The 10390-nt window shown below is 39.9% G+C and overlaps 1 protein-coding gene across 2 annotated transcripts in view; it reads left to right on the top strand.

The window, feature by feature from the left end:
• The first annotated feature begins 47 nt into the window (after positions 1 to 47).
• Positions 48 to 10390, top strand: part of Abcg2 (ATP binding cassette subfamily G member 2 (Junior blood group)) — a 114110-nt gene continuing 103767 nt past the window's right edge. The window contains exons 1-2 of one of the 2 annotated variants that reach the window (XM_029478606.1): positions 48 to 159; positions 1351 to 1435. The gene's annotated coding sequence lies outside the window, so the exon portion shown is untranslated. Of the gene's footprint in view, positions 160 to 866; positions 912 to 1350; positions 1436 to 10390 lie in introns of those variants that run through there. The other variant, XM_021165147.1, reaches the window with a different exon arrangement.

Raw genomic sequence — 10390 nt, forward strand, 5'->3', positions numbered from 1 at the left:
TTTTTTCTTTTCTCCTGAAAAATCGCCTGGATATGCTAGGAAGGAAACATGTGTTTAGAATCAGTTTCATGTGCTACTTTCGGGATTGACTTTCTCAGCTTTTACCCTGAGACTGTCTTCTACTTGTTTGCACATATATAAGGATGCTCCAGAAACTAGGTGAGCCAATAAACTTCATCCTGTGAATGTTAACTTTAGCAGCTGCGTCTCCAGAGATTGACTGTCTAGAATTTTAGTACTAAGGGAAGATTGGAATGTTTCAGTCCAGAGGGTAATTAGCTTATTTTGAGCTAGTACTAGCTTCCAAAACAGACACCCTTTGTCTACCTCTGTGTCTGAATTAATGCCCTGTGACTAAGAGATAAAAACACTTTAGAGTTTATTAATTTAGCAAACCACTAGCACCTATCAACCCCAAAGCTAAGGAGTGTCACCAAACAGCATCTAAGGCTTATAGACAATGTATTTTAAACGTGCCCTGATTAACCTAATTCTGTGTTCCTGAGCTGTGTTTTCTTAGTTAGGGTTTCCATTGCTGTAAAGAGACACCATGACCAAAGCCACTCTTATAAAGACAAACATTTGATTGGGGGTAGCTTACAGTTTCAGAGGTTCAGTCCATTATCATCACAGCAGGTAGCACGGCAGAATCCAGGCAGACATGGTGCTGGAGAAGGAGCTGAGAGTTCTGCATCTTGACCTGACTGCATCCAGGAGAGACTGTTTCCCAGGCAGCTAGGAGGAGGGTCTCATTGTCCACCCCCACAGTGACACACTTCCTCCAACAAGGCCATACCTCCTAACAGTGCCACTCCCTAGGACAAGCATATTCAAACCACCACAGTTGTTACATTTCATACTGCGGTATGATTGTGGTGGCAGTGACAGGACAGTTAGTGAGCCTAGACAAGGTACCCTCTGAGGAATCACACCATCCAACAGGCCTAGTATAAAGAAGATTTGTTAGGGGCAGGGGGAGGGCTGGAAGGGAGCAGAAAAAGGAGGGGAGAAAGATAAAAAGAGAAGGAGAGGGGGAAGAGGCCAGCCAGGAACATGTCAGGACAAGAAAGAGAGAGTGAAGAAGGGGAGAGAGTGTGGGGTAGCAGTCTTCTTATAAGCTGAGGCACCTGGCTTGTACCTGGAAGCAGGTGATGATGTAAGCTGTTGCTANGTCACTGTTGCTAGGCTCCCAGGAGGAGCCTAGTGGACTTGTCTGTAAGCCAATAATGGTCACTCATACCAGGTCCAGAATTAACTATCTCTTATTCCCTTTAANATTAGAGCTGTGGTTTTTGCATTGACAATTAGGGATCCCAGTCTGGGGTTCTGAGAATGATCTTTCTTTTGGAGGAATCACACGAATGGAAGCCAGGTTCCAGCAAGGACCCATTCTTGGAGTCCAGACAGCCTGATGTTACCTTCTCCGCTGATGTTGGTAAGTACTTCCTGGGCCTCCAGACATCCGTTGGTTTGGTTGACTACCCATTTTGGAGTTTCTGAGTTGGTTAAGTAGGACCCCCTTTAGATTTGCTCTCTAAGCATGGTGTTTAATGTATCTAGTTTGTTTATTTGCTTTGAAATGTTTGCTCTAGAAAANCTGTTCTAGACATTTAGTTTGGCTTGTTTGCTTGCTTGCTTTTGAATCTCCAGAGACATTGTAAATTCTGGCTGTTTAACTCATTTTTCAGATTTTGTTTGCTTTTGGAACTTTAAAGACATTTTGGTTTTTAAAAAGTTTGTCTTAGTTTTCTTTGTCTTTGACATGCATTGATTCATTGTCTTTTGGCCTTTGTCTCCTGACTCTCCTCTTCAAATGCATAGGGATGTGTTTGGAGATGAANCTGCTGTCTGGTACTCCAGTGGCTTATGCATGATAGTTGCTGACTAACTTGCAAGTATTTGAACAAATGGAAAGATCTAAAGACAATATAAACTTTTGCTACCTCCAAACTGGTATATCTCCTGTGCTTAACAATGCCCTANGGCATTGGTTCTCAACCTGGGGGTCGAAACACCTTTGGGTCCCATGTCAGATGTTCTGCATATCCAATATTTACATTATGAATTAAAATAAAAGCAGAATTACAGCTATAAAGTAGCAATGAAATAATTTTATGTCTTAGTCAAGGTTTCTATTTCTGCACAAACATCATGACGAAGAAGCAAGTTGGGGAGGAAAGGGTTTATTCGGCTTATACTTCCATACTGCTGTTCATCACCAAGGGAGTCAGGACTGGAACTCAAGCAGGTCAGGAAGCAGGAGCTGATACAGAGGCCATGGAGGGGTGTTTCTTACTGGCTTGCTTCCCCTGGCTTGCTCAGCCTGCTCTCTTATAGAATCCAAGACTACCAGTCCAGAGATGGTACCACCCACAAGGGGCCCTCCGGCCTTGATCACTAGTTGAGAAAATGCCCCACACCTGGATCTCGTGGAGGCATGAAACTGTATTAAAAAGTCACAGTATTAGGAAGGTTGAGATCCACTGCGCAAAGAATTAAAACTTTTAAACATAAAATAGGAAACATTCTTTAATTAAAATGTGAAGCTGGATGGGCTTCAATAGGAGAAGACACATCTAGTCCTTCTGCTATTTGATCTGCCAAGGGAGTTGATATCCACAGGAGGCCTCCCCTTCACTGAGGAGAAAGGGAGAGGGTACTGGGGAAAAGGGAGGTGAGGCAGAGGGACTGGGAGAGAAGAGGGAGAGGAAGCTATGATTGGGATGTAAAGTAAATATTAATTAATGAAAAATGTAAGTGAACCATAAAAAACTAATAAAATTGGTAATTCATTACAATAAAGAACTCTTTTAAAACTCCATGTGGATTAAGTTATATGCTAAAATAAAAATAATATCTAAAAATGTTTAGTTTATACCAAAACTAAGGACAGAATCTACAATACATCCTCATTCTCTGCTCTTTCTTTCTTTCTTTCTTTCTTTCTTTCTTTCTTTCTTTCTTTCTTTCTTTCTCTCTCTCTCTCTCTCTCTCTCTCTCTCTCTCTCTCTCTCTCTCTCTTCCTTCCTTCCTTCCTTTCTTTTCCTCTCTCTTTCTAATAAAATCTGACCCCTCCATGTAACTGGTATGGCAGATACAAGGACATTATAAAGAGACTGTCTGTCAATATGATAATTAGACTGTTGAAAGAAGAAAAACTTCTTAAGGATAGGGGAGTTTCCTGTGACTCTCATCTTCAGGGAAGGAAAGAGCAGCAACCAGAGAGTAAACTTGTCTCCCAGAAAGAGACTTCACACAATTCTAATATCTTGTCAGGCCATATTGCAGGATGAGACTAAAACCTAGACAAGGAAGAGTCAAAGATGGGAGTGACTAGGACTGCTTAGCTGTGGAAATCCTTAGCCCTCTATTTAAATTGTATGCTCCCTTCAGGACCCTAAAAACAGAATTGAGGGGTGTGTTAGACTACTTTGTCCCTCTTTCCAAAGTGGCTCCATTGAGTAGATCTCCCTTTTCTGCTTTCCATTTTTAATTTTGGCTCTTTTTATTGACTTTTTGAGAAGTGGCTACACCAACCTCCAACTTGGTCACAAGTTTCGATCTCCAAGTGTCACCAGATGCTAACTCAGACCCACTCAGACACAGTGTACAGCCTTTATTGACTTTATTCAAGCTATCTGGGACCATACCCAAGAATTTGGGGATCTAGGTGTGCCACCAAGTGTTCAGAACTCAGGTTTCTAATGGCAGAGACCTGTCTAGAAATTTTGCTCAGGAGCTGCAGGGTGGGCTTTGCAGAGTAAATTATTGNATCTGAGCAGTTTTAACAGAAGTTAATATAAACATTAGCCAGCAGAAGGGGGTTGCTCACAAACAGGCAGCTATGAATAGTTAGCAGGAGGAGCTTCCAAGGATAAGTTAGCTAGGATAGCCTCACCTTTGGTTCCTTGAATAGACTGGGTAGTCTTCTATGGGATTCTCCATCAAAGAGATCAGATGTTAAACCTGGGATGGCCTCAGTAAGAATAAAAGATGGAGGAACCTCTCTCTGCACTCTCTTATTCAGTCACACAATTTGATAACACCTCTGCATTTTAAGCTACATACACATAAGCACATGAATGCACACACACACACACACTCACACATGAACTCATGCATACATACAGGCACACACACAGGTACACATACACACCAAAAGGGATGAGCGAATGAAAAGGAAGAAGGGGGAGAGAGAGAGTGTGTGTGAGTGAGAGAGAGAGAGAGAGAGAGAGAGAGAGAGAGAGAGAGAGAGAGAAACTACCATTAGTCTTCATGACAAGCTTTACCTTTTGATCTTCTGTATTTAAGCCTCTCTCACAGCTCAAAGAAACAGAGATAAACTTTCTACTTCTTTTTCTGAACTGGGTGTACCTAACTTCATGTCAGTGTGTCATGACAAGTGTTTTAGTGTGTTTTTGGTTGTTTTCATATGTTGTTTGTGTTAAAAAGTTGGTTTTGTTTTTGTTTTTGTTTTGACAAACTGGCCATTTCAGTTCTCCTTTTTTAAAATTTATTTTCCTAATGTGATAAAATTTTTTCTCATGCCCAATTAAAATACACATGCATATTCACAAATTTAAATAGTGTGATCATATATATCAAGCAATCATATATCAAGCACTTATAAAATACTACTGTATATATTTCGGTACTTTAAAAACCCATTAAACCCATTAAAATAATATCTTTGGGGACCTACCTGCTGCTAGGTCACACCGTGCTTTGTGGGCCGAGGACACCCAGAGTCCTGCTCACTTCCACGATACTCAGTGGCACAGATGAACGGAGGGCACCCAGAGGCCAGCCCATAGCCACACAACATTGGCTGGCTATAGACACATTGAGGCCCTCCAGCCTCTTGGCCCTACTTCAGAGGAAGCCACTACAATGTACAAGTATGTAGTGGAGAGATGGTAGAGAAAGAGAAGCAGAACGTTTTGAGCACTGTGAAGAGAGGTAGAACTGGAGACACGAGGGTCTGCATCCATCTCCACGCCAACAGCAAGATTCTGTATCGATATTCGAAAAATCATGTGAATGTCCCTGGTCTGTGCCTCTTCCTGAGATCACACTGATGTCTAGGGGTTTTCAGAGCTGGCCCCACCTCTCGCTGGGCCCACTTCCTACCTGTGGCAGCACTCTGGAGAGCAGCCCTGCATCTCATCTGGCTAGCCAAACAGAGCCAACCCTGGTGGCATGGGTGAGCCAGCCCCGAGGGCGTGAGTGTGGGAGAGCTTGCTTCTGCTTGTACTAGGAAGATGCCCTCGCTCCCTTTGCCCCTCACTACCTCCAGAAATGAAAAGAGGTGGCCCTAGGGTCATGAGAGCAGGAGAACTGTCCCTGTCCCTCACCGGCTGAAGCACTCGGAAGAGCGGACAGCACAGTTTGATCTGGCACTGGGGTAGCAGTGCAAGTGAACCTGCTTGGAGGGCATGAGAGCTGTAGTTAAACCAATTTAAACTTATGCCTGAGTAGCGTACAAAGAACGAGATTCAGACTTTGGTTATTTTATTTGGTTTTGACAATTACTAGGTTATAACTCCCAATCTACTTTTCTAAAGGCTGGCCTGCTGGCCGGCCTACCTCCCCAGCAGGGCTCCCCAAACACTTGCTGTTTCTCCTGGCCCTGTGCTCATGTCTCCTGTCTCCTCCCATTGTGCTTCCTCCCTCTCCTCCTTGTTCTTCACTCTCCTCCTTTCTCTACCCCCAATCAGAAAACTCAAAACCTGCCTACCTCTAATCCCTCCAGTAATTGACTGTAGCCATTTTTACTTAGCAAATAGTTTTAAATTCAGAAACAAGGTTTGCACAAGGCCCAGACCTTCAGGTACAGAATTTAGTATTAAATACATACTAACAGACCAAACCTCAAGAGAGAGCAGGAGAGCTGATTCTGCCCCTTGCCAGCTGCAGCACTGGGTGAGCTAGCCAGGGCAGTGCTGGAGAGCTCACCCTGGTGGTGTGGGTGCAGGAGAGCTGGCAGGCTGACTAACTCAGCTATCCCCTAGGTTCAGATGCAGGGCTTTGAGTTAGGCCACTCCAACATCTACCTCACCTCTGAACTGCTGGAGCGTGTGATAGGGCTGCTCCTGTAGATCAAAGCTATAGCTTACACAATGAGATGTTTTCTATGCTGTATTTCATATTATTATTTTTATTATTATTTTATTTTATTTTATTTTAGGGAGGAGGTTGCAAGTCAGAAAGCAAATATGAAGAGATGGGGAGATGAGTGGAATTGGGGTACATGATGAAATTCACAAAGAATCAATAAAAAGTTTTTAAAAACAATAATAATATATTTGGAAATGTTAAATGTTTCATAAACCTTAAAATGCTTATTGTTTTAAAAAAATAACATTTAAAAAACTTTAAAAAAAAAGAAGTGGGAGAAAAGAAAAAAATAGCATTTGTTGGAGTCAAGGTTTCATTAAGCTATAAAAGTTAATGTCATAGACATAAAATTGATCAGGATTTCCTTCCAAAACAGAATCTAAATATACATACTATTTCATCTCATATAGATAAAGAATAACATAACATTCATATTATTTCTTCAAAAAATTCTTGTTTATTTTTTAAGTCTAAGTTTGTTTAATTAATGCTATAACTTTGGGATTCTCACTCCCATCCATCTATGCTTTTGACCATTATACACAGCTATCTTGCCTTGAGGACATTGTGGCAGTTTTGCATCATTCATAAATTGTTTTGATGGCTATCCCAGTGATGACTTATCTTCTTTCTTTTTTTTAAAAAAAAAGATTTACTTATTTTTTATATGTAAGTACACTGTAGCTGTCTTTGGACACTCCAAAAGAGGGCATCAGATCTCANTATGGATGGTTGTGAGCCACCATGTGGTTGCTGGGATTTGAACTCAGGAACTTTGGAAGAGCAGTTAGAGCTCTTAACTGTTGNGCCATCTCACCAGCCACCCTTATTGTTTCTTTAATGTTCTAAGTCACTTTTCTACATTTAATATTAAAAAAATAATTGAGTAGGCCAAACTATTCTTAGTATAAAACTGTTAAGTGTATTTATGTTTGTATGTATGTGTTTTTGTTTGCTTGTTTGTTTGTTTTTGTACTGGACCATCTATAAATTAATAGATTTACATGTTTACTGAAGATCTCTATTTTGTTTCTTTTTCACAAAGAGGATTATAGGAAATGTAATACAAACAAATAATCAAATAATAATGTTCAAAATCTTTTTCTTTCTTTTTTTTGTGGTTTTGATTTTTTTTTTTTTTGAGACAGTTTCTGGGACTCTGCCTTCTGGGTCCTGGAATTAAAGCCATGCACCATGGCTGACCACCCAGCTATTAAATGTCTATTATGTATGATTTTATATATATGTATATATATATATGTGTGTGTGTGTGTGTGTGTGTGTGTGTGTGCTTATATGTTTTGTTGTTGTTTTCATAATACATGTCAACATAGAAACCAGAGTACTCATCTTAAAGAGAACACATCTTAAAGGGGGACGATTAATATGAGTTTTTAAATTAAAACATTTTCAANTCTGCTTTTAGGGTAAGATATACATACTCACACAGTACTGGTCTAGATGCTATCTGTTTGATCCTTATCCCACTTCTGGCTTGTATTGCTTGAGGATATACATTAACTTGACCCATATTTCTTGAGGCCATACATTAACTTTAAGAGACAGTTGCTCCTTCTGTAGGATATGATCTTCCTGTGCACTCCCTTGAAATACTAAACTCTATTCCAAAGATTTGCTCCTGTCTAAAGGAAATACAGGGATAAAGAGCAGAACAGAGACTAAAGGAAAGGCCATCCAGAGGCTTCCCCACCTGGGGATCCACATGCAGACAACAAACCCACACACTATTGCTGATGCCAAGAAGTGCTTGCTGACAGGAGCCTGATACAGCAATCTCCTGAGAGGCTCTGCNAGATCATGACCAATAGAGATGCGGATGCTTGCAGTCAACCATCGGACTGAACACAGGGACCCCAATGGAGGAGTTAGGGGAAGGACTGAAGGAGCTGAAGGGACTTTATCTGGCATCAATGTGAGGGGAGGCCCTTGGTCCTGTGATGGCTTGATGCCCTAGTGTAGAGGAATGCTAGGGTGGTGAGGTGGGATTGGGGTGGGTGGGACACCCTCATAGGAGAAGGGTTGGGGTGGGGATAGGGGAGTTTCATCGGGGAAACCAGGAAATGGGATAACATTTGAAATGTAAACAAATAAAATATCCAATAGAAAAAAGAAAAAAGAAAAGTCTTTTCTAAGCATGTCATAAGATAAAGGTGGAACACTCCATGTAAAATTAGGGACAATTTGAAAACCTTGGAGAAATGCCCTATAACATTCATGGCAAAAGTGTCAATACTCATATATATATTTCATATATATATATATATATATATATATATATATATATATATATGAAATTCAATAGGGAAAAATTGATATAAAGAAAACCCAGTACAAATTACTATGGTAAAGATAAATTAAGCAATACATTTCCACTTATCATTACCAGTAATACAGGGAATAAAACTGAAATATTAAGAATAAAATATCTGTTTTCTATGTAAAAAAAATAGAGAGGTTGTAAAATTTAATTTAATCCAAAACCTTAAGATAAAGCTAATGCTTAATTTTTGCATCCATATTCTTAAATATTAATTTGTTCTTAGTAATATTTACCAAAAACAAAAGAACTTTAAAAACTTTTATTTTATCCTTTTACTAAATGATCATTTAAAACCTGTGTCTCAAGTTAGCTTTTCTTATCCAAATTATACAGAAGACATCAGTCTAAAAGTCTAACAGCAATATTCACAATGTTTTATAACTTAAGTAGTGATGTTTCTTGATTTAATTAGTATCTAAGCTGTCCTATAATACAATTAGCTAAGATTAAAAAGTTAAACAATTTGTATCTTACTAATAAGAAGGGGGGAAGGATAATGCTACACTGACTTCTCCCAAAGTCCCTTTCTAACCATTTAAATATGTTAGTTCATATATTACAAATAATTCTAAATACAGGGGAAATACAAAGTCAATCTGGTTACAAAGTTTGGTTTTAGACATGTTTCCTTTTTTACCTTCACGCCATTATATCCAACTGTGTTGTTGATTACTTAATTTAGNTATAGTCATCTTAGCTCACATGTTATGTCAAGTACAGAGAGTATAAAAAATAATTCAGGTGATGATCCTGAACGAATGGATTGATATGATCCAGGATTTTGTTTCTTAATGGCCTTTACCAGCTATTCTCTCTCCTGAAGATGCTGTCCTGCCCACTATTCAGCCTCATCTACATCAGGTCCTACAATGAGCTTCCTAGTTGTGAGGGAACTTATGATATTTAACAAATAACATGTGGCATCGCTCCTGACCAAAATGTGATGCTTTGTAGACAAGGGAATTGTGAATGACAACTCCTGAGAGGAGGCTGTGTCTGAGCAGACCGATTAGATCTGCAATACCATGGAGAGAGTGGAATGGTGCAGGCTAATTACCTTGTCTTGGACTAGTTTTAGCGAGTCCTCCTCCCAGTAGCCATACCTTACCCACCTCTGTGTCAGAACTAACATTCTGTGACTAATAGATAAAAACCTTTTGAAATTTACTAACTTAGCAGACTCCTAGCTTCTACCAACCCCAAAGCTACAAATGTCATCTGACTAAATTTGCCTTGATTTTGACTTTGTTCTGTAAAACTGTGAAATTGCTTCCACATTGGGACATAGAGTCTGGGGTGACTTCAATCTGTGTTCCTGGACAATGGTCACTTGAAATGGCTTCGGGATAAACTGTCCTCTTATTTCCGTTAAGATGAGAGCTGTGGTGTGTTTGCTTTACCATTTTCTCATTATCTGTGAATTTCATTTTTTGAACTGAAGAGATAAGAACTCAGGGGCCACTGACTTAGTGGAAGTTTTGTGTGACCATGGGTGTCTGAGTCCTTAAATCCTGAATTAAAGTCCATCTGAGGAAAGCTTGCTTCTATCAAACTCAAAGTGTATCTATCCACTTTTCTGTATCAGCAGCAAGCTTCAGCCCTTTCCTACCTCAACATGAGATCCTGGGGGAGATTCCATTTCCTTGATAACCATTTCTTCAATAGTCTGGTATGGAAGATACCTAGAATAGGACGTGTGTTTCTCTGTAGATCTCTGCTTCTTCCAGGACTGCCACACTGCTGCATGCTCCCAGACAAAAACCTCGCTCTTTCCTTCTTTCTTTCTTTCTTTCTTTCCTTCCTTCCTTCCTTCCTTCCTTCCTTCCTTCCTTCCTTCTTTCTTTCTTTCTTTCTTTCTTTCTTTCTTTCTTTCTTTCTTTCTTTCTTCTTTTTTTTTATTTTTCGAGACAGGGTTTCTCTGTGTAGTCCTGG

The sequence above is a fragment of the Mus caroli genome, chromosome 6 (assembly GCF_900094665.2).
Source record: "Mus caroli chromosome 6, CAROLI_EIJ_v1.1, whole genome shotgun sequence".
NCBI classification, from domain to species: Eukaryota; Metazoa; Chordata; class Mammalia; order Rodentia; family Muridae; genus Mus; species Mus caroli.